Below are 25000 nucleotides of genomic sequence, written 5' to 3'. Positions count from 1 at the left end.
TTGAGAGGAATGGAAGATTCGATATAGGCCGATAGTTTTTATATTTTCTGGGTCAAGGTTTGGCTTTTTCAAGAGAGGCTTTATTACTGCCACTTTTAGTGAGTTTGGTACACATCCAGTGGATAGAGAGCCGTTTATTATGTTCAACATAGGAGGGCCAAGCACAGGAAGCAGCTCTTTCAGTAGTTTAGTTGGAATAGGGTCCAGTATACAGCTTGAAGGTTTAGAGGCCATGATTATTTTCATCATTGTGTCAAGAGATATAGTACTAAAACACTTGAGCGTCTCTCTTGATCCTAGGTCCTGGCAGAGTTGTGCAGACTCAGGACAACTGAGGTTTGGAGGAATACGCAGGTTTAAAGAGGAGTCCGTAATTTGCTTTCTAATAATCATAATCTTTTCCTCAAAGAAGTTCATGAATTTATCACTGCTAAAGTGCAAGTCATCCTCTCTTGGGGAATGCTGCTTTTTAGTTAGCTTTGCCACAGTATCAAAAAGGAATTTCGGATTGTTCTTATTTTCCTCATGATCCCTTATTGATGTCACTCAGTGTAGATGAAGGGGAGGAGACCGGTTAAAGAAGGACTTTTAAGCCTTGAGACAACTGGATTGTGTATCTGTGCCATTCAGAGGGTGAATGGTCAAGACAAATTATGTAAGTGTCTTTGAATGGGGTATGGTAGTAGGTGCCAGGCGCACCGGTTTGTGTCAAGAACTGCAACGCTGCTGGGGTTTCCTCGCTCAACAGTTTGCTGTGTGTATCGAGAATGGTCCACCACCCAAAGGACATCCAGCCTACCTGACACAACTATAGGAAGCATTGGAGTCAACATTTAACCTTAATTTAACTAGGCAAGTCAGTTAAGAACAAATTCTTATTTACAATGATGACCTACCAAAAGGCCTCCTGCGGGGACGGGGGCTGGGATTACAAATACTAATGTAGGACAGAACACACATCACGACAAGAGAGACCACAACACTACATAAAGAGAGACCTAAGACAACAACATAGCATGGCAGCAACACATGACAACAACATGGCAGCAACACATGACAACAACATGGCAGCACAACATGATAACAACATGGCAGCAACACATGACAACAACATGGCAGCAACACATGACAACAACATGGCAGCAACACATGACAACAACATGGCAGCAACACATGACAACAACATGGCAGCAACACATGACAACAACATGGCAGCAACACATGACAACAACATGGCAGCAACACATGACAACAACATGGCAGCAACACATGACAACAACATGGTAGCAACACGTGACAACAACATGGTAGCAACACGTGACAACAACATGGCAGCAACACATGACAACAACATGGCAGCAACACATGACAACAACATGGTAGCAACACATGACAACAACATGGCAGCAACACATGACAACAACATGGCAGCAACACATGACAACAATATGGTAGCAACACATGACAACAACATGGCAGCAACACATGACAACAACATGGTAGCAACACAACATGGCAACAACATGGTAGCAACACCACATGACAACAACATGGTAGCAACACCACATGACAACAACATGGTAGCAACACCACATGAAAACAACATGGTAGCAACACCACATGACAACAACATGGTAGCAACACCACATGACAACAACATGGTAACAACACAACATGACAACAACAGGGTAGCAACAACACATGACGACAACATGGTAGCAACACAACATGACAACAACATGGTAGCAACACAACATGACAACAACAGGGTAGCAACAACACATGACAACAACATGGTAGCAACACAACATGACAACAACATGGTAGCAACACCACATGACAACAACATGGTAGCAACACCACATGACAACAACATGGTAGCAACACCACATGACAACAACATGGTAGCAACACCACATAACAACAACATGGTAGCAACACAACATGACAACAACATGGTAGCAACACCACATAACAACAACATGGTAGCAACACAACATGACAACAACATGGTAGCAACACCACATGACAACAATGTGGTAGCAACACCACATGACAACACTATGGTAGCAACACCACATGACAACACTATGGTAGCAACACCACATGACAACATGGTAGCATAATATGACAACAACATGGTAGCAACACCACATGGTAGAAAAACAACATGGTAGCAGCACAAAACATGGTTCAAACATGATTGAGCACAGACAACAGCACAAAGGGCAAGAAGGTAGAGACAACAATACATCACGCTAAACAGCCACAACTGTCAGTAAGCATGTCCATGAATGAGTCTTTGAATGAAGAGATGGAGGTAAAACGGACCAGTTTGAGTGTTTGTTGCAGCTCGTTCCAGTCGCTAACTGCAGCGAACTGAAAAGACGAGCGACCCAGGGATGTGTGTGCTCTGGGGACCTTTAACAGAATGTGACTGGCAGAACGGGTGTTTTATGTGGAGGATGAGAGCTACAGTAGATATCTCAGATAGGGGGGAGGGAGGCCTAAGAGGGTTTTATAAATAAGCATCAACCAGTGGGTCTTGCGACAGGTATACAGAGATGACGAGTTTACAGAGGAGTATAGAGTGCAGTGATGTGTCCTATCAGGAAGAATTGGTGGCAAATCTGATGGCCGAATGGTAAAGAACATATAGTCCCTAGAGAACAGCCCTACCTAACCCAAGTCTAGATTTAACCTTAGCCTGCTGAGAGAACACCACTACCTAACCCAAGTCTAGATTTAACCTTAGCCTGCTGAGAGAACACCACTACCTAACCCAAGTCTAGATTTAACCTTAGCCTGCTGAGAGAACACCACTACCTAACCCAAGTCTAGATTTAACCTTAGCCTGCTGAGAGAACACCACTACCTAACCCAAGTCTAGATTTAACCTTAGCCTGCTGAGAGAACACCACTACCTAACCCAAGTCTAGATTTAACCTTAGCCTGCTGAGAGAACACCACTACCTAACCCAAGTCTAGATTTAACCTTAGCCTGCTGAGAGAACACCACTACCTAACCCAAGTCTAGATTTAACCTTAGCCTGCTGAGAGAACACCACTACCTAACCCAAGTCTAGATTTAACCTTAGCCTGCTGAGAGAACACCACTACCTAACCCAAGTCTAGATTTAACCTTAGCCTGCTGAGAGAACACCACTACCTAACCCAAGTCTAGATTTAACCTTAGCCTGCTGAGAGAACACCACTACCTAACCCAAGTCTAGATTTAACCTTAGCCTGCAGCTTTGATATGTGCTGAGAGAAGGACAGTGTACCATCTAGCCATACTCCCAAGTACTTGTATGAGGTGACTACCTCAAGCTCTAAACCCTCAGAGGTAGTAATCACACCGGTGGAGAGTATGGACAGTATAAGAATAGAACCGGTGTGTACAGCAGTAGTTATATAGGATGGTGTGTATAGACAGTATAGACAGTAGTTATATAGGATGGTGTGTATAGACAGTATAGACAGTAGTTATATAGGATGGTGTGTATAGACAGTAGTTATATAGGATGGTGTGTATAGACAGTAGTTATAGAGGATGGTGTGTATAGACAGTAGTTATATAGGATGGTGTGTATAGACAGTAGTTATATAGGATGGTGTGTATAGACAGTATAGACAGTAGTTATATAGGATGGTGTGCATAGACAGTAGTTATATAGGATGGTGTGTATAGACAGTATAGACAGTAGTTATATAGGATGGTGTGTATAGACAGTAGTTATATAGGATGGTGTGTATAGACAGTAGTTATATAGGATGGTGTGTACAGCAGTAGTTATATAGGATGGTGTGTACAGCAGTAGTTATATAGGATGGTGTGTATAGACAGTAGTTACATAGGATGGTGTGTATAGACAGTATAGACAGTAGTTATATAGGATGGTGTGTATAGACAGTATAGACCGTAGGTATATAGGATGGTGTGTACAGCAGTAGTTATATAGGATGGTGTGTATAGACAGTATAGACAGTAGGTATATAGGATGATGTGTATAGACAGTATAGACAGTAGTTATAGAGGATGGTGTGTATAGACAGTATAGACCGTAGGTATATAGGATGGTGTGTATAGACAGTAGTTATAGAGGATGGTGTGTATAGACAGTAGGTATATAGGATGGTGTGTATAGACAGTAGTTATAGAGGATGGTGTGTATAGACAGTAGTTATATAGGATGGTGTGTATAGACAGTAGTTATATAGGATGGTGTGTATAGACAGTATAGACAGTAGTTATATAGGATGGTGTGTATAGACAGTATAGACAGTAGTTATATAGGATGGTGTGTATAGACAGTAGTTATATAGGATGGTGTGTATAGACAGTATAGACAGTAGTTATATAGGATGGTGTGTATAGACAGTAGTTATATAGGATGGTGTGTATAGACAGTATAGACAGTAGTTATATAGGATGGTGTGTATAGACAGTAGGTATATAGGATGGTGTGTATAGACAGTATAGACAGTAGTTATATAGGATGGTGTGTATAGACAGTAGTTATATAGGATGGTGTGTATAGACAGTATAGACAGTAGTTATATAGGATGGTGTGTATAGACAGTAGTTATATAGGATGGTGTGTATAGACAGTAGTTATAGAGGATGGTGTGTATAGACAGTAGGTATATAGGATGGTGTGTATAGACAGTAGTTATATAGGATGGTGTGTATAGACAGTAGTTAAAGAGGATGGTGTGTATAGACAGTAGTTATATAGGATGGTGTGTATAGACAGTAGGTATATAGGATGGTGTGTATAGACAGTATAGACAGTAGTTATATAGGATGGTGTGTATAGACAGTATAGACAGTAGTTATAGAGGATGGTGTGTATAGACAGTAGGTATATAGGATGGTGTGTATAGACAGTAGGTATATAGGATGGTGTGTATAGACAGTAGGTATATAGGATGGTGTGTATAGACAGTAGGTATATAGGATGGTGTGTATAGACAGTAGTTATATAGGATGGTGTGTATAGACAGTAGTTATAGAGCATGGTGTGTATAGACAGTAGTTATATAGGATGGTGTGTATAGACAGTATAGACAGTAGTTATATAGGATGGTGTGTATAGACAGTAGTTATAGAGCATGGTGTGTATAGACAGTAGTTATAGAGCATGGTGTGTATAGACAGTAGTTATATAGGATATGTGTATAGACACTATGGACAGGCTCGTAACAGTGACTAAGGTTCAGGGCAGGGTACTGGGGGAGGCTAGTAACAGTGACTAAGGTTCAGGGCAGGGTACTGGGGGAGGCTAGTAACAGTGACTAAGGTTCAGGGCAGGGTACTGGGGGAGGCTAGTAAACAGTGACTATAGTTCAGGGCAGGGTACTTGGGGAGGCTAGTAACAGTGACTAAGGTTCAGGGCAGGGTACTGGGGAGGCTAGTAACAGTGACTATAGTTCAGGGCAGGGTACTGGGGGAGGCTAGTAACAGTGACTAAGGTTCAGGGCAGGGTACTGGGGGAGGCTAGTAACAGTGACTAAGGTTCAGGGCAGGGTACTGGGGGGAGGCTAGTGGTGACTATTTAACAGTCTGATGGCCTGGAGACAGAACTGTTTTTCAGTCTCTCTGTTCGAGCTTTGATGCACCTCACTGTCTCCTCCTCCTAGATGGTAGTGGGGTGAACAGGCCGTGGCTCGTGTGGCTCGACCCAATAAAAGGGCTCCAGATGTTTTATCCTTCTCTCAGAGTTTAATGTCATGCAAATTGAGTTAAAGGGGCTTCCGAGGCGTTCTGTGCTTCTTGAAACAAAGTGTTTGAGGAGCTAAAATAAGCTTCCATCTTTTGACTTAACATCTCATGAATATTGAATCAAAACCGAAGCAGAGGAGAGCCAGTGAAAAACATGTCTCCGAGACCTCCATGGTCTACGGCATCATTACAAATACCTCTCCTCCTCGCCAGGGGAGACTAGCTAACAGTTGAACACTGCAAACAACGGCGGAAGTTTCTGCAGTCTTAAAAAACAACAACATTCCCCTCAAATAATTTAGAGCTGCAAGGCAGTTTCTCCACAGTCAAACACACATCTCACTTCCTGTGGAAGCCCCAGTGTTCGATCTCAGACTGGGTTAGAGGGTTGCATTCACATTACATCAGATAAAGAACGATAACAGCTGGTTAACATGAAGATGATAATATCTACCAGACAGCCTAGTTTAGATGAAAATGATGATGAAGATGAAGACGATGAAGATGACGAAGATGACAATGCTAATAAAAATGGTGAAGATGATTATAATGGTGGTTATCATGGTGATGAAAATTATGCTGAAGATTATGATGAAGAGGATGATGAAGATGATGGTGAGGATGAAAATGATGGTGATTATGAAGATGCTGGTGATGATGATGATTATGAGGAGGATGATGATGGGGATGATGGTGATGATGAAGAGGATAATGATGGTGATGATGATGAAGATGATGATGATGAAGATGATGGGGATGATGGTGATGATGGGGATGATGATGGATGTGATGATGAAGATGATGGTGAGGATGAAGAAGTTGATGAAGATGGTGATGATGAATATGATGGTGAGGATGAAGATGATGAAGAGGATGCTGAAGATGATGATGAAGATGGGTTGGGCGATATACCATTTATATTATTTATATACGGTTTATATTTATACCGGGGTATTTCGAAATGCCACTGCTTATTACTATAAGTGGAGTATAACTATAGAAATCTGAGATGTGTCAGATAAATGACATGCAGCTCAGGGCTCCAGCGATGCATTTTGGTTTGCTAACTTGCATATACCAACTCTCTGTAGTTCACCCCTTCTAGTGCTCTCTCTGGGCCCCTCCCTGTAGTTCACCCCTTCTAGTGCTCTCTCTGGGCCCCTCCCTGTAGTTCACCCCTTCTAGTGCTCTCTCTGGGTCCCTCCCTGTAGTTCACCCCTTCTTGTGCTCTCTCCGGGTCCCTCCCTGTAGTTCACCCCTTCTAGTGCTCTCTCTGGGCCCCTCCCTGTAGTTCACCCCTTCTAGTGCTCTCTCTGGGTCCCTCCCTGTAGTTCACCCCTTCTAGTGCTCTCTCTGGGTCCCTCCCTGTAGTTCACCCATTCTAGTGCTCTCTCTGGGTCCCTCCCTGTAGTACACCCCTTCTTGTGCTCTCTCCGGGTCCCTCCCTGTAGTTCACCCCTTCTAGTGCTCTCTCTGTGTCCCTCCCTGTAGTTCACATCAGTCCTTCTAGCGCTCTCTCTGGGCCCCACCCTGTAAAGTTGTCCTTCAGAAACCTGTCATCTCCGTCATCTCGCTCTGTGCAGGAAGTGTTTAAATATAGATGCTGCTTCTCGTAAAACAGCAATGTAAATAAAGCAAAGTGTTTTTCTCAGAACCAGGTTCGGGACACTGACTGATTAAGGGTTTGAGTCAGAGCCTCTCAGGGCCAAGAGGTGTAGCCCTGTCATCATCACTCCTGTTCTGAAAGTAGGGATCAATAACTAGACAGAGGAGTGGGACGTTAATTAATTCATATATATGAGAGCGAGAGCGAGAGCGAGAGCGACAGACAGACAGACAGACAGACAGACAGACAGACAGACAGACAGACAGACAGACAGACAGACAGACAGACAGACAGACAGACAGACAGACAGACAGACAGACAGACAGACAGACAGACAGACAGACAGACAGACAGACAGACAGACAGACAGACAGACAGACAGACAGACAGACAGACAGACAGACAGACAGACAGACAGACAGACAGACAGACAGACAGACAGACAGACAGACAGACAGACAGACAGACAGACAGACAGACAGACAGACAGACAGACAGACAGACAGAGAAAGCTGCACTTCCTAACCTCCTGCCCAATGTATGACCATAGTAGAGACACATATTTCCTTCAGATTACACAGGAGGACATTCGGCTCCGACAGAGATGGCCGCCTCTCTTCGCGTTCCTAGGAAACTTTGCAGTATTTTGTTTTTTACGTGTTTTACTTACATTATTACCTCAGGAAATCTTAGGATTTATTACATACAGTCGGGAGAAACTATTGGATATGAGAGCAACGTCAACTCACCAACATTACGACCTGGAATATGACTTTCCCGAAGCGGATCCTCTATTTGGCCTACCACACAGGAGAATGGATCGGATCCCAGCCGTCGACCCAAAACAACGGCGCTGCAGACGGAGCGTTCTTATGGCACATCGCGCACCGCTCCCGAGCATACTACTCGCCAATATCCAGTCTCTTGACAGCAAGGTAGACGAAATCTACCAACCAGGGTTGCCTTCCAGAGAGACATCATAGACTGTAACGTTCTTTGTTTCACGGAAACGTGGCTCACTCGAGACACGCTATCGGAGTCGGTACAGCCACCTGGTTTCTTCACGCATCGCGCCGACAGAAACAAACATCTCTCTGGTAAGAAGAACGGCGGGGGTGTTATGCCTTTTGATTAACAAGACGTGGTGAGATCATAACAACATACAGGAACTCAAGTCCCTTTGTTCACCTGACTTAGAATTCCTCACAATCAAATGCCGAACGCAAATGCCGAACTTGTTAAAATGCCGACCGCATTTTAACAAGGCTAATCTGAAAACAAGGCTCCCTAAATTTTATTAGCATATCGATTGCGCGACCCGGGCTGGTAAAACCCTGGATCACTGTTATTCTAACTTCCGCAATGCATATAAGGCCCTCTCCCGCACTCTTTTCGTGGAAGCTGACCACGACTCCATTTTGTTGCTCCCAGCCTACAGACAGAAACTAAAACAGGAAGCACCTGTGCTCAGGTCTGTTCAATGCTGGTCCAACCAATCGGATTCCACGCTTCAAGATTGCTTCGATCACGTGGACTGGGATATGTTCCGAATAGCGTCGAACAACAACATTGATGAATACGCTGATTCGGTGAGCGAGTTTATTAGCAAGTGCATCGGCGATGTCGTACCCACAGCGTCTATAAAAACATACCCCAACCAGAAACCGTGGATTGATGGCAGCATTCACGCAAAACTGAAAGTGCGAACCACTGCTTTTAAATCAGGGCAAGGTGACCGGAAACATGACCGAATACAAACAGTGTAGCTTTTCCCTCCGCAAGACAATCAAACAAGCTAAGCGTCAGTATAGAGATAAAGTAGAGTCGCAATTCATCTCAGACACGAGAGGTATGTGGCAGGGTATACAGTCAATCATGGACTACAAATGAAAAACCAGCCCCGTCGCGGACCACAATGTCTTGCTCCCATTCAAACTAAACAGCTTCTTTGCTCGCTTTGAGGACAACACAGTGCCACTGACACGTCCCACTACCAAAACCTGCAGACTCTCCTTCACTGCAGCCAACGTGAGTAAAACATTGAAATGTGTTAACCCTTGCAAGGCTGCAGGCCCAGGCGGCATCCCCAGCCGCATCCTCAGAGCATGCGCAGACCAGCTGGCCGGTGTGTTTACGGACATATTGAATCAATCCTTATCCGTCTGCTGTTCCCACACGCTTCAAGAGGGCCACCATTGTTCCTGTTCCCAAGAAAGCTAAGGTAACTGAGCTAAATGATACCGCCCGTAGAACTCACTTCAGTCATCATGAAGTGCTTTGAGAGACTAGTCAAGGACCATATCACCTCCACCCTACCTGACACCCTAGACCCACTCCAATTTGCTTACTGCCCCAATAGATCCACAGGGGACACCATCGCAATCACACTGCCCTAACCCATCTGGACACAAGGAATACCTATGTAAGAAGGCTGTTCATCGACTACAGCTCAGCATTTAACACCATAGTACCCTCCAAACTCGTCATTAAGCTTGAGACCCTAGGTCTCGACCCCGACCTGTGCAACTGGGTCTGGACTTCCTGACGGGCCGCCGTCAGGTGGTGAGGGTAGGTAACAACATCTCCACCCTGCTGATCCTCAACATGGGGCCCCACAAGGGTGCGTTCTCAGCCCTCTCCTGTACTCTCTGTTCACCCATAACTGCGTGGTCATGCACGCCTCCAACTCAATCATCAAGTTTGCAAACGACAGTGGTAGGCTTGATTACCAACAACGACGAGACAGCCTACAGGGAGGAAGTGTCAGGAAAATAACCTCCCACTCAAAGTCAACAAAACATAGGAGATGGTCGTGGACTTCAGGAAACAGCAGAGGGAGCAGCCCCCTATCCACATCGAGGGACAGTAGTGGAGAGGGTAGTAAGTTTTAAGTTCCTCGGCGTACACATCACGGACAAACTGAAATGGTCCAACACACAGACAGCGTGGTGAAGAAGGCACAACAGCGCCTCTTCAACATCAGCAGGCTGAAGAAATTTGGCTCGTCACCAAAAACACTCACAAACTTTTACAGATGCACAATTGAGAGCATCCTGTCAGGCTGTATCACCACCTGGTACGGCAACTGCTCTGCCCACAACCGTAAGGCTCTCCAGAGGTTAGTGAGGTCTGCACAACGCATCACCGGGGGCAAACTACCTGCCCCCCAGGACACCTACACCACCCGATGTCACAGGAAGGCCAAAAAGATCATCAAGGACATCAACCACCCGAGCCACTGCCTGTTCACCCCGCTATCATCCAGAAGGCGAGGTCAGTACAGGTGCATCAAAGATGGGACCGAGAGACTGAAAAACAGCTTCTATCTCAAGGCCATCAGACTGTTAAACAGCCACCACTAACATTGAGTGGCTGCTGTCAACATACTGACTCAACTCTCTAGTCACTTTAATCATTAAAAATGGATGTAATAAACATATCACTAGCCACTTTAAGCAATGCTACTTAATATAATGTTTACATACCCTACATTACTCATCTCATATGTATATACTGTACTCTATACCATCTACTGAATCCTGCCTATGCCGTTCGGCCATCACTCATTCATATATATTTATGGACATTCTGTGAGTGTAATGGTTACTGTTAATTTGTATTGTTTATTTCAGTTTTGTATATTATCTACTTCACTTGCTTTGTTAATGTTAACATATGTTTCCCATGTCAATAAAGACCCTTAAAGTGTGAGTGAGAGAGAGTGTGAGTGAGAGAGCGAGAGAGTGTGAGTGAGAGAGAGAGAGTGTGAGTGAGAGAGCGAGAGAGTGTGAGTGAGAGAGAGAGAGTGTGAGTGAGAGAGCGAGAGAGTGTGAGAGAGAGAGAGAGAGTGTGAGTGAGAGAGCGAGAGAGTGTGAGAGAGCGAGAGTGAGAGAGCGAGTGAGTGAGTGAGTGAGTGAGTGAGTGAGTGAGTGAGCGAGAGAGCGAGCGAGTGAGTGAGTGAGTGAGTGAGTGAGTGAGTGAGTGAGTGAATGACCTTTATATATTATCTACCTCACTTGCTTTGGCAATGTTAACACATGTTTCCCATGCCAATAAAGCCCCTTGAATTGAATTGAATTGAATTGAATTGAGAGAGACTGAAGGAATCTACAGTCTCACCGATAGTCCTATCCTATCAGGTGTGAGCCTGCCTCTTAGTGTGTGTAGCACGGCCACACTACTGCATATTCCACCTCTAGGCTCTGCCCTTTCAACTGCCACATGAGAACGCCCTTCAGACAGCGTCCTGAATGCAGTCTGTCCAAGTCTACTGTCAGAGAGCCAAAGGTTGTGCCTGACCCTGACAGACCGTTGACGTTGGCTGCCTTTCGTCCTCTCTCTCTCATTAATAACACATGACAGGCTATTGGCTAGGGATCACCAGACACTGACTGGTGTGGCACGCACCTCAGTCACTCACTCACTCACTCACTCACTCACTCACTCACTCACTCACTCACTCACTCACTCACTCACACAGTCACACAGTCACACAGTCACACAGTCACACACTCACACAGTCACACACTCACACACTCACACACTCACACACTCACTGATTGACACCTCCCCACTCCCACACTGTGTGTGACTGGATATAATGACCAAAGTAATAGGAAGCTATCAACATCCATCCAGACACTTAGCTAATGTCCTCTCTGTCAGACAACAACCATAGACTTAGCTAATGTCCTCTCTGTCAGACAACAACCATAGACTTAGCTAATGTCCTCTCTCAGTCAGACAACAACCATACACTTAGCTAATGTCCTCTCTGTCAGACAACATCCAGACACTTAGCTAATGTCCTCTCTGTCAGACAACATCCAGACACTTAGCTAATGTCCTCTCTGTCAGACAACAACCAGACACTTAGCTAATGTCCTCTCTGTCAGACAACAAACAGACACTTAGCTAATGTCCTCTCTGTCAGACAACAACCAGACACTTAGCTAATGTCCTCTCTGTCAGACAACAAACAGACACTTAGCTAATGTCCTCTCTGTCAGACAACAAACAGACACTTAGCTAATGTCCTCTCTGTCAGACAACAACCAGACACTTAGCTAATGTCCTCTCTGTCAGACAACAAACAGACACTTAGCTAATGTCCTCTCTGTCAGACAACAACCATAGACTTAGCTAATGTCCTCTCTCAGTCAGACAACAACCAAACACTTAGCTAATGTCCTCTCTCAGTCAGACAACAACCATAAACTTAGCTAATGTCCTCTCTCAGTCAGACAACAACCAGACACTTAGCTAATGTCCTCTCTCAGTCAGACAACAACCAAACACTTAACTAATGTCCTCTCTGTCAGACAACAACCAGACACTTAGCTAATGTCCTCTCTCTGTCAGACAACAACCAGACACTTAGCTAATGTCCTCTCTCAGTCAGACAACAACCAGACACTTAGCTAATGTCCTCTCTCAGTCAGACAACATCCATACACTTAACTAATGTCCTCTCTGTCAGACAACAACCATAGACTTAGCTAATGTCCTCTCTCTGTCAGACAACAACCAGACACTTAGCTAATGTCCTCTCTCAGTCAGACAACAACCAGACACTTAGCTAATGTCCTCTCTCAGTCAGACAACAACCAGACACTTAGCTAATGTCCTCTCTCAGTCAGACAACAAACAGACACTTAGCTAATGTCCTCTCTCAGTCAGACAACAACCAGACACTTAGCTAATGTCCTCTCTCAGTCAGACAACAACCAGACACTTAGCTAATGTCCTCTCTGTCAGACAACAACCAAACAGACACTTAGCTAATGTCCTCTCTCAGTCAGACAACAAACAGACACTTAGCTAATGTCCTCTCTCAGTCAGACAACAAACAGACACTTAGCTAATGTCCTCTCTCAGTCAGACAACAACCAGACACTTAGCTAATGTCCTCTCTCAGTCAGACAACAACCAAACACTTAACTAATGTCCTCTCTGTCAGACAACAACCAGACACTTAGCTAATGTCCTCTCTCTGTCAGACAACAACCAGACACTTAGCTAATGTCCTCTCTCAGTCAGACAACAACCAGACACTTAGCTAATGTCCTCTCTCAGTCAGACAACATCCATACACTTAACTAATGTCCTCTCTGTCAGACAACAACCATAGACTTAGCTAATGTCCTCTCTCTGTCAGACAACAACCAGACACTTAGCTAATGTCCTCTCTCAGTCAGACAACAACCAGACACTTAGCTAATGTCCTCTCTCAGTCAGACAACAAACAGACACTTAGCTAATGTCCTCTCTCAGTCAGACAACAACCAGACACTTAGCTAATGTCCTCTCTCAGTCAGACAACAACCAGACACTTAGCTAATGTCCTCTCTGTCAGACAATAACCAAACAGACACTTAGCTAATGTCCTCTCTCAGTCAGACAACAAACAGACACTTAGCTAATGTCCTCTCTCAGTCAGACAACAAACAGACACTTAGCTAATGTCCTCTCTCAGTCAGACAACAACCAGACACTTAGCTAATGTCCTCTCTCAGTCAGACAACAACCAGACACTTAGCTAATGTCTTCAGCCAGACAACAACCAAACAGACACTTAGCTAATGTCCTCTCTCTGTCAGACAACAACCAAACAGACACTTAGCTAATGTCCTCTCTCAGTCAGACAACAACCAGACACTTAGCTAATGTCTTCAGCCAGACAACAACCAAACAGACACTTAGCTAATGTCCTCTCTCTGTCAGACAACAACCAAACAGACACTTAGCTAATGTCTTCAGCCAGACAACAACCAAACAGACACTTAGCTAATGTCCTCTCTCAGTCAGACAACAACCTGACACTTAGCTAATGTCTTCAGCCAGACAACAACCAAACAGACACTTAGCTAATGTCCTCTCTCTGTCAGACAACAACCAAACAGACACTTAGCTAATGTCCTCTCTGTCAGACAACAACCAAACAGACACTTAGCTAATGTCCTCTCTCAGTCAGACAACAACCAGACACTGAGCTAATGTCCTCTCTCAGTCAGACAACAAACAGACACTTAGCTAATGTCTTCAGCCAGACAACAACCAAACAGACACTTAGCTAATGTCCTCTCTCAGTCAGACAACAACCATACACTTAGCTAATGTCCTCTCTCAGTCAGACAACAGCCAGACACTTAGCTAATGTCCTCTCTCAGTCAGACAACATCCATACACTTAGCTAATGTCCTTTCTGTCAGACAACAACCAGACACTTAGCTAATGTCCTCTCTCAGTCAGACAACAACCAGACACTTAGCTAATGTCCTTTCTCAGTCAGACAACAACCAAACACTTAGCTAATGTCCTCTCTGTCAGACAACAACCAGACACTTAGCTAATGTCCTCTCTCAGTCAGACAACAAACAGACACTTAGCTAATGTCCTTTCTCAGTCAGACAACAACCAGACACTTAGCTAATGTCATCTCTCAGTCAGACAACAACCAGACACTTAGCTAATGTCTTCAGCCAGACAACAACCAAACAGACACTGAGCTAATGTCCTCTCTCAGTCAGACAACAAACAGACACTTAGCTAATGTCTTCAGCCAGGCAACAACCAAACAGACACTTAGCTAATGTCCTCTCTCAGTCAGACAACAACCAGACACTGAGCTAATGTCCTCTCTCAGACAACAACCAGACACTTAGCTAATGTCCTTTCTCAGTCAGACAACAACCAAACACTTAGCTAATGTCCTCTCTCAGTCAGACAACAACCAGACACTTAGCTAATGTTCTCTCTCAGTCAGACAACAACCATACACTTAGCTAATGTCCTCTCTCAGTCAGACAACAACCAGACACTTAGCTAATGTCCTCTCTGTCAGACAACATCCATACACTTAGCTAATGTCCTCTCTGTCAGACAACAACCATAGACTTAGCTAATGTCCTCTCTCAGTCAGACAACAACCATACACTTAGCTAATGTCCTCTCTCAGTCAGACAACATCCATACACTTAACTAATGTCCTCTCTCAGTCAGACAACAACCAGACACTTAGCTAATGTCCTCTCTCTGTCAGACAACAACCAGACACTTAGCTAATGTCCTCTCTCAGTCAGACAACAACCAGACACTTAGCTAATGTCCTCTCTCAGTCAGACAACAAACAGACACTTAGCTAATGTCCTCTCTCAGTCAGACAACAACCAGACACTTAGCTAATGTCCTCTCTCAGTCAGACAACAACCAGACACTTAGCTAATGTCCTCTCTGTCAGACAACAACCAAACAGACACTTAGCTAATGTCCTCTCTCAGTCAGACAACAACCAGACACTGAGCTAATGTCCTCTCTCAGTCAGACAACAAACAGACACTTAGCTAATGTCCTCTCTCAGTCAGACAACAACCAGACACTTAGCTAATGTCCTCTCTCAGTCAGACAACAACCAGACACTTAGCTAATGTCCTCTCTGTCAGACAACAACCAAACAGACACTTAGCTAATGTCCTCTCTCAGTCAGACAACAACCAGACACTTAGCTAATGTCCTCTCTCAGTCAGACAACAACCAGACACTTAGCTAATGTCCTCTCTCAGTCAGACAACAACCAGACACTTAGCTAATGTCCTCTCTCAGTCAGACAACAACCAGACACTTAGCTAATGTCCTCTCTGTCAGACAACAACCAAACAGACACTTAGCTAATGTCCTCTCTCAGTCAGACAACAACCAGACACTGAGCTAATGTCCTCTCTCAGTCAGACAACAAACAGACACTTAGCTAATGTCCTCTCTCTGTCAGACAACAACCAGACACTTAGCTAATGTCCTCTCTCAGTCAGACAACAACCAGACACTTAGCTAATGTCCTCTCTCAGTCAGACAACAAACAGACACTTAGCTAATGTCCTCTCTCAGTCAGACAACAACCAGACACTTAGCTAATGTCCTCTCTCAGTCAGACAACAACCAGACACTTAGCTAATGTCCTCTCTGTCAGACAACAACCAAACAGACACTTAGCTAATGTCCTCTCTCAGTCAGACAACAACCAGACACTGAGCTAATGTCCTCTCTCAGTCAGACAACAAACAGACACTTAGCTAATGTCCTCTCTCAGTCAGACAACAACCAGACACTTAGCTAATGTCCTCTCTCAGTCAGACAACAACCAGACACTTAGCTAATGTCCTCTCTGTCAGACAACAACCAAACAGACACTTAGCTAATGTCCTCTCTCAGTCAGACAACAACCAGACACTGAGCTAATGTCCTCTCTCAGTCAGACAACAAACAGACACTTAGCTAATGTCTTCAGCCAGACAACAACCAAACAGACACTTAGCTAATGTCCTCTCTCAGTCAGACAACAACCATACACTTAGCTAATGTCCTCTCTCAGTCAGATAACAGCCAGACACTTAGCTAATGTCCTCTCAGTCAGACAACAAACAACCAGTAGATGCTAAGGGGTTCAGCCCAACCATCTATTCTAACCAAACAGTAGATGCATAGGGTTCAGCCCAACCATCTATTCTAACCAAACAGTAGATACTAAGGTTTCAGCCCAACCATCTATTCTAACCAAACAGTAGATGCTAAGTGTTCAGCCCAACCATCTATTCTAACCAAACAGTAGATGCTAAGGGTTCAGCCCAACCATCTATTCTAACCAAACAGTAGATGCTAAGGGTTCAGCCCAACCATCTATTCTAACCAAACAGTAGATGCTAAGGGTTCAGCCCAACCATCTATTCTAATCAAACAGTAGATGCTAAGGGTTCAGCCCAACCATCTATTCTAACCAAACAGTAGATGCTAAGTGTTCAGTCCAACCATCTATTCTAACCAAACAGTAGATGCTAAGGGTTCAGCCCAACCATCTAATCTTACCAAACAGTAGATGCTAAGGGTTCAGCCCAACCATCTATTCTAACCAAACAGTAGATGCTAAGGGTTCAGCCCTCTCTGACCCTGTATCTTTTGGTCATGTGGGTCTCTCTCTTTAACCCTGTATCTTTGTCTCTGTCCCTCTCTCTCTTCAGTTGCATTCTGCAATGTACAATGATTTCACAGGCAGATTGGTTTCTGCCTTATTGACCTCTGACCCTTATATCTCTCCGTCTGTCTCCAGTTCTGCTGTGTCTCCTGTGTGTCCTGTCTTCCCTGGTGGATCTAACCACCGCCTGTCCTCCGACCTGCTTCTGCAACGCCACCGACGTAGACTGCAGCGGGCGCGGCCTGCTCTCCATGCCCGCCCTCACCCATCTCCCCGTCACCGCCCACACCCTCCTGCTGCCCAACAACCACCTCTCCTCCCTGGGTCCAGGGTCCTTCGCTAACCTCACCTCCCTGGAGCGACTGGATCTCTCCAACAACCACCTCTCCTCCCTGGGTCCAGGGTCCTTCGCTCACCTCACCTCCCTGAAGCGACTGGATCTCTCCAACAACCACCTCTCCTCCCTGGGTCCAGGGTCCTTCGCTAACCTCACCTCCCTGGAGCGACTGGATCTCTCCAACAACCACCTCTCCTCCCTGGGTCCAGGGTCCTTCGCTAACCTCACCTCCCTGGAGCGACTGGATCTCTCCAACAACCACCTCTCCTCCCTGGGTCCAGGGTCCTTCGCTCACCTCACCTCCCTGGAGCGACTGGATCTCTCCAACAACTACCTGGATAATCTTCCCCCAGTGCTCTTCAAGGACCTGGGGAATCTATCAGATCTGACCCTCCACAACAACAGTCTTAGGGCCTTGGATAGGGATCTCTTCCAGGGACTGGTGGGGCTGAGGAAGCTAGATGTCTCCCTCAACGGGCTGTCTGACATCCCCCTGGGTCTGCTGGATGAGCTGCAGGGGCTGACGTGGCTCTCTGTGGCCGGGAACAGGCTCCATGCCCTGGAGAGAGCAGCCTTTGAGCCCCTGGCTAATCTCCAGTCTCTTCAGCTAGGGGCTAACCCCTGGGAGTGTGACTGCAACCTGAGGGACTTCAAGCACTGGATGGAGTGGCTGCTGTACAGAGGTGAGCGGCTGAAGGGTTGGTTTTGGGTCAGGGTTTGGGAAGGACGAAGGGTTGGTTTTGAGTCAGGGTTTGGGAAGGACGGAGGGAGGGAGGGTGAGCAGCTGAAGGGTTGGTTTTGGGTCAGGGTTTGGGAAGGACGGAGGGAGGGAGGGTGAGCAGCTGAAGGGTTGGTTTTGGGTCTAGGTTTGAGAAGGACGGAGGGAGGGAGGGTGAGTGGCTGAAGGGTTTGTTTTGGGTCAGGGAAGGACGGAGGGAGGGTGAACGGCTGAAGGGTTGGTTTTGGGTCAGGGTTTGGGAAGGACGAAGGGTTGGTTTTGAGTCAGGGTTTGGGAAGGACGGAGGGAGGGAGGGTGAGCAGCTGAAGGGTTGGTTTTGGGTCAGGGTTTGGGAAGGACGGAGGGAGGGAGGGTGAGCAGCTGAAGGGTTGGTTTTGGGTCTAGGTTTGAGAAGGACGGAGGGAGGGAGGGTGAGTGGCTGAAGGGTTTGTTTTGGGTCAGGGAAGGACGGAGGGAGGGTGAACGGCTGAAGGGTTGGTTTTGGGTCAGGGTTTGGGAAGGACGGAGGGAGGGAGGGAGGGTGAATGGCTGAAGGGTTGGTTTTGGGTCAGGGTTTGGGAAGGACGGAGGGAGGGAGGGTGAACGGCTGAAGGGTTGGTTTTGGGGCAGGGTTTGGGAAGGACGGAGGGAGGGTGGATGGGTTTCCTGTATGTTTAGAATGACTTCCTGTAAATGATACGGTCTTTACTGTACTCAAGCCTCTACTCTTCTACACTCTACTAACTACTTACTGCTAAGCAGTCCTTTGGGAACCCACCTGTGTATTTATATATACTCTACCCCAGTTGGGAGTTGGTTTGGTGGGGTAGATTAAGACGAGAGTCACAGATTTTACAGGCCTATGGCAATGTCAGGGAAACTCCTCTCATGGAGTCACATGTACATGTCTACCTCGGGCACCTCATGGCTGCCAGCCCTGCATATGAGTTGCCTCCTTGTACTTGTCGTTTGCCTTCAATGCACATTTACACATCCCACTTAATAACACTGTATCTACTTGTCCTAACATACAGGAACTGTATCTACTTGTCCTAACAGACAGGAACTGTATCTACTTGTCCTAACAAACAGGAACTGTATCTACTTGTCCTAACAGACAGGAACTGTATCTACTTGTCCTAACAGACAGGAACTGTATCTACTTGTCCTAACAGACAGGAACTGTATCTACTTGTCCTAACAGACAGGAACTGTATCTACTTGTCCTAACAGACAGGAACTGTATCTACTTGTCCTAACAGACAGGAACTGTATCTATTTGTTTCACATTTTTTGTACTCTTTATTTACACTTCTGGTCAGATGCTAGATGCATTTCGTTGTACTTGTACTTGTTTAATGACAATAAAGTTGAATCTAATTTAAAATTAGTGATCTCCTTCTGTTGTGGCATTGAAACAGAGAGGTACCGTCCTAACAGATAGGAACCGTCCTAACAGATAGGAACCGTCCTAACAGATAGGAACCCTCCTAACAGATAGGAACAGTCCTAACAGATAGGAACCGTCCTAACAGATAGGAACCGTCCTAACAGATAGGAACTGTATCTACTTGTCCTAACAGACAGGAACTGTATCTACTTGTCCTAACAGACAGGAACTGTATCTATTTGTTTCACATTTTTTGTACTCTTTATTTACACTTCTGGTCAGATGCTAGATGCATTTCGTTGTACTTGTACTTGTTTAATGACAATAAAGTTGAATCTAATTTAAAATTAGTGATCTCCTTCTGTTGTGGCATTGAAACAGAGAGGTACCGTCCTAACAGATAGGAACAGTCCTAACAGACAGGAACCGTCCTAACAGATAGGAACCGTCCTAACAGACAGGAACCGTCCTAACAGACAGGAACCGTCCTAACAGACAGGAACCGTCCTAACAGACAGGAACCGTCCTAACAGATAGGAACCGTCCTAACAGATAGGAACCCTCCTAACAGATAGGAACAGTCCTAACAGATAGGAACCGTCCTAACAGAGCGGGACCGTCCTAACAGAGCGGGACCGTCCTAACAGATAGGAACCGTCCTAACAGATAGGAACCGTCCTAACAGATAGGAACAGTCCTAACAGATAGGAACAGTCCTAACAGATAGGAACCGTCCTAACAGATAGGAACAGTCCTAACAGATAGGAACCGTCCTAACAGATAGGAACCGTCCTAACAGATAGGAACCGTCCTAACAGATAGGAACCGTCCTAACAGATAGGAACCGTCCTAACAGATAGGAACCGTCCTAACAGACAGGGACCGTCCTAACAGAGCAGTACCGTCCTAACAGATAGGAACCCTCCTAACAGACAGGAACCGTCCTAACAGATAGGAACCGTCCTAACAGAAATGAACCGTCATAACAGAGCAGTACCGTCCTAACAGATAGGAACCGTCCTAACAGACAGGGACCGTCCTAACAGATAGGAACCCTCCTAACAGACAGGAACCGTCCTAACAGATAGGAACCGTCCTAACAGATAGGAACCGTCCTAACAGATAGGAACCGTCCTAACAGATAGGAACCCTCCTAACAGATAGGAACCGTCCTAACAGACAGGAACCGTCCTAACAGACAGGAACCGTCCTAACAGATAGGAACCCTCCTAACAGATAGGAACCGTCCTAACAGATAGGAACCGTCCTAACAGATAGGAACCGTCCTAACAGATAGGAACCCTCCTAACAGATAGGAACAGTCCTAACAGACAGGAACCGTCCTAACAGACAGGAACCGTCCTAACAGACAGGAACCGTCCTAACAGATAGGAACCGTCCTAACAGATAGGAACCGTCCTAACAGATAGGAACAGTCCTAACAGATAGGAACCCCCCTAACAGATAGGAGGGTACCTAACAGATAGGAACAGTCCTAACAGCCAGCCGTAGCTTTTAGTCCTCATGGTTTCCTAATGCCCTTTCTCTGTAGAATAGAACCATGTCCTGACCGATCGTTACATCCCCGTCTCGGACAGCGAAAACCTACCAGCTCTGAGACTTCTCGGCTTCTCGCCCGGGGAGACAATTTACTCCACACTCTTACAAGGGAATACCATAAATCGGCAACTAGATGGTTGAAAAATAAAGCTGACACTTCCAGTAGTAAACTGTAGGATGGACCGGGCCTCCCTATTTAGTATTTATGAGGCCATTTAAAGTGACGGAGAGAGAGCAGGCAGGTCCATACGTGCGTGTGTGTGTGTGTGTGTGTGTGTGTGTGTGTGTGTGTGTGTGTGTGTGTGTGTGTGTGTGTGTGTGTGTGTGTGTGTGTGTGTGTGTGTGTGTGTGTGTGTGTGTGTGTGTGTGTGTGTGTGTGTGTGTGTGTGTGTGTGTGTGTGTGTGTGAGGTTACGAAGTGAGAGAGCAGGCAGGTCCATGTTTTCACCCGTGTTCCTGATACCCAGCTACTACCCATCTGCCCCCACACATCACATCCAGGAGAGGAGAGGTGGGAGAGGGAAGAGAGGGAGAACATCTACCCAGAGACAGGCCTCTCAGACTGGGGCTCTTCTCCCCACTGAATCCCCTCTATTCCTGGAGCTTCTGTTAATACCTTCCTTCTGAAGGAGTAGCTGGGGCCAAGTCCCCTGTTTCAACCACAGTATGAGTGGTTCCTTCTGAAGGAGTAGCTGGGGCCAAGTCCCCTGTTTCAACCACAGTATGAGTGGTTCCTTATGAAGGAGTAGCTGGGGCCAAGTCCCCTGTTTCAACCACAGTATGAGTGGGCGTGTTTGTTTGTAAATAAAAATGGTTCCGTTGCAAGACGTTCATCCCTGACACATGTTGAGACAAACGCGGCAGGATATCACACATCCTCCCTCTTTCTCTCTCTCTCTCTTTCTCCCTCCCCCCCTCTCTCTCTCTCTCTCTCTCTCTCTCTCTCTCTCTCTCTCTCTCTCTCTCTCTCTCTCTCTCTCTCTCTCTCTCTCTCCTCTCTCTCTCTCTCTCTCTCTCTCTCTCTCTCTCTCTCTCTCTCTCTCTCTCTCTCTCTCTCTCTTTCTCCCTCTCTCTCTTTCCCCCTCTCTCTCTTTCCCCCTCTCTCTCTTTCTCCCTCTCTCTCTTTCTCCCTCTCTCTTTCTCCCTCTCTCTCCCTCTCTTTCTCCCTCTCTTTTTTCCTCTCTTTCTCCCTCTTTCTCCCTCTCTCTCTCTCTTTCTCCCTCTCTCTCTCTCTTTCTCCCTCTCTTTCTCCCTCTCTCTTTCTCCCTCTCTCTCTTTCTTTCTCCCTCTCTCTCTTTCTCCCTCTCTCTTTCTCCCTCTCTCTCTTTCTCCCTCTCCCCCTTTCTCCCGCACTCCCTCCCTCTTTCCCTCCCTCCTTCCCTCCCTCCCATAGGGACAACAAATGAGTCACCTAATCCTTATGTTGACTGACACACACAACCCCTCACACACATAGCTAGATCTTCCCCTGAGGCACGTCCACACCCTGGTCCAGACACTTGCTGTAGCTATGATCTCATCTCATCAATTATCCATCCCATCTCCGATTCAACATGGAAAGACTGACATATTAGAGGGCTTCACCAATCCTGTCAGACAGTTATACAGCCAGCAGACCCTGAGTGTCAGTCAGACAGAGAGCAGTCACTGTAGAGTAGAGTGGTATTGTTGCATGCTAGCTGTGACCTTCCCTTGGTTCCACCATACACCCCCCAGGGCTCCACAATGGCTGCCAGTTGCTGTTTATTTGTATTCATTCTGATGAAACTGCAAACTTGTTTACTTACCAGGAGGATGATGACTGATGTGTGGTGGTAATTCTCTCTTTCTCACTCTCTCTGTAATTCTGTCTCAATGTCTCTCTCTGTCACTCTGTCACTGTGTCACACTGTCTCTCTCTGTCACTGTGTCACACTGTCTATCTCTCTAAATACCATCTGATGCTTTTACTCTGAATAACATTTTTATTTATCTCCCCCTCCTCTCTGTCCTATCCCTCCCCTCTCTCTCTCTCTCTCTCTCTCCCTGTCTCTCCCTCCCTCCCCACTCTCTGTCCAACCCCCCCCTCCTCTCTGTCCTATCCCTCCCCTCTCTCTCTCTCTCTCTCTCTCTCTCCCTGTCTCTCCCTCCCCACTCTCTGTCCTATCCCCCCCCCTGCTCCCCTCCCCCTCTCTGTCCTATCCCTCCCCCTGCTCCCCTCTCTCTCTCCCTCCAGGTGGTAAGGTAGATGGGGTGGAGTGTACCCTCCCTAAGGACCTGCGAGGCCGGGACATCCGTGGTGTTCCAGTGGAGATGTTCAACTACTGCCTCCAACTGGATGACGAGAACAGGGGAGGAGGGGGGACGCGGAGCGGAGGAAAAGAGGGTTCATCCCCGCCCTGCGGCCGAACTACCGGCTCCGGAGGCACCGGCGGAGCCCCACATCCGAATCTGAAGTCCCCTCTGCGGGCGACCTGGTGCCCGTCCCGGACTGTGTGCGGCGGCGCTACCAGCCGGTGAGCGTGCGGAGGGCCATCGGGACGGTGGTGATAGCCGGGGTGGTGTGTGGCATCGTGTGTATCATGATGGTGGGGGCGGCGGCCTACGGATGTATCTATGCCTCCCTCATGGCCAAGTATCAACGAGAGCTGAAGAAGAGGCAGCCGCTGATGGGAGACGGGGAGGGTGACGCAGACCCTGAGGACAAGCAGATCTCCTCTGTGGCATAGAGGGGTCAGGGGTTAGAGGTCAGGGGTCAAGGTTGAAAGGGCTCTATTACTCCTCTCCCTCCTCCTCCTCTCCCCCTGAAACCAACCAGCTCCTGCTACTGTCTTCTCTATCTCCACCAAACGACAATCACAATGGGTCCTCTCCTCCATTCTGAACCCTGTTCTCATTCTGAGATGAGATAGATATGTACGAGTCAGACCACTAGACAACCGCCTGATAGGGTGATCAACAAACTCTGAACCTTCAATGACCCTTCTCTATCCCTCAGCCCACGAACCCCACAGCCCTGCAGAAACCAGAACTGGGTCTGGTTTGGCTTGGTCAGGACTGGTCTGATTTGACATGGTCTGGTTTGGCAGAACATGGTGGAGGGATGGCCTGATTCTCTCTGTCCTCTCCCTCCTGTTGTTCTCTGAGATGGAGGGATGGCCTGATTCTCTCTGTCCTCTCCGTCCTGTTGTTCTCTGAGATGGAGGGATGGCCTGATTCTCTCTGTCCTCTCCCTCCTGTTGTTCTCTGAGATGGAGGGATGACCTGATTCTCTCTGTCCTCTCCCTCCTGGTGTTCTCTGAGATGGAGGGATGGCCTGATTCTCTCTGTCCTCTCCCTCCTGTTGTTCTCTGAGATGGAGGGATGGCCTGATTCTCTCTGTCCTCTCCCTCCTGTTGTTCTCTGAGATGGTGGGATGGCCTGATTCTCTCTGTCCTCTCCCTCCTGTTGTTCTCTGAGATGGAGAGAGGGCCTGATTCTCTCTGTCCTCTCCCTCCTGTTGTTCTCTGAGATGGAGGGATGGCCTGATTCTCTCTGTCCTCTCCCTCCTGTTGTTCTCTGAGATGGAGGGATGGCCTGATTCTCTCTGTCCTCTCCCTCCTGTTGTTCTCTGAGATGGAGGGTTGGCCAGACGCTCAGAGGGATATTAAAAAACGAGGGATTAAAAGATGCTGCTATTGTCTTTCATCCCTCCATCTCTGTGTCCCCACCTGCTGTAAGAG

At 46.7% G+C, this 25000-nt stretch overlaps 1 pseudogene; it reads left to right on the top strand.

Annotated features, from left to right (window-relative positions):
• LOC124022288 overlaps nucleotides 1–24505 on the top strand; it is a 41949-nt pseudogene extending 17444 nt beyond the window's left edge.
• Nucleotides 24506–25000: the final 495 nt, after the last annotated feature.

Source organism: Oncorhynchus gorbuscha, unplaced genomic scaffold, assembly GCF_021184085.1.
Source record: "Oncorhynchus gorbuscha isolate QuinsamMale2020 ecotype Even-year unplaced genomic scaffold, OgorEven_v1.0 Un_scaffold_1318, whole genome shotgun sequence".
Lineage (NCBI taxonomy): Eukaryota > Metazoa > Chordata > Actinopteri > Salmoniformes > Salmonidae > Oncorhynchus > Oncorhynchus gorbuscha.
Note: the sequence above shows the minus strand (reverse complement) of the source record. Positions and strands in the feature narration are given on the sequence as shown.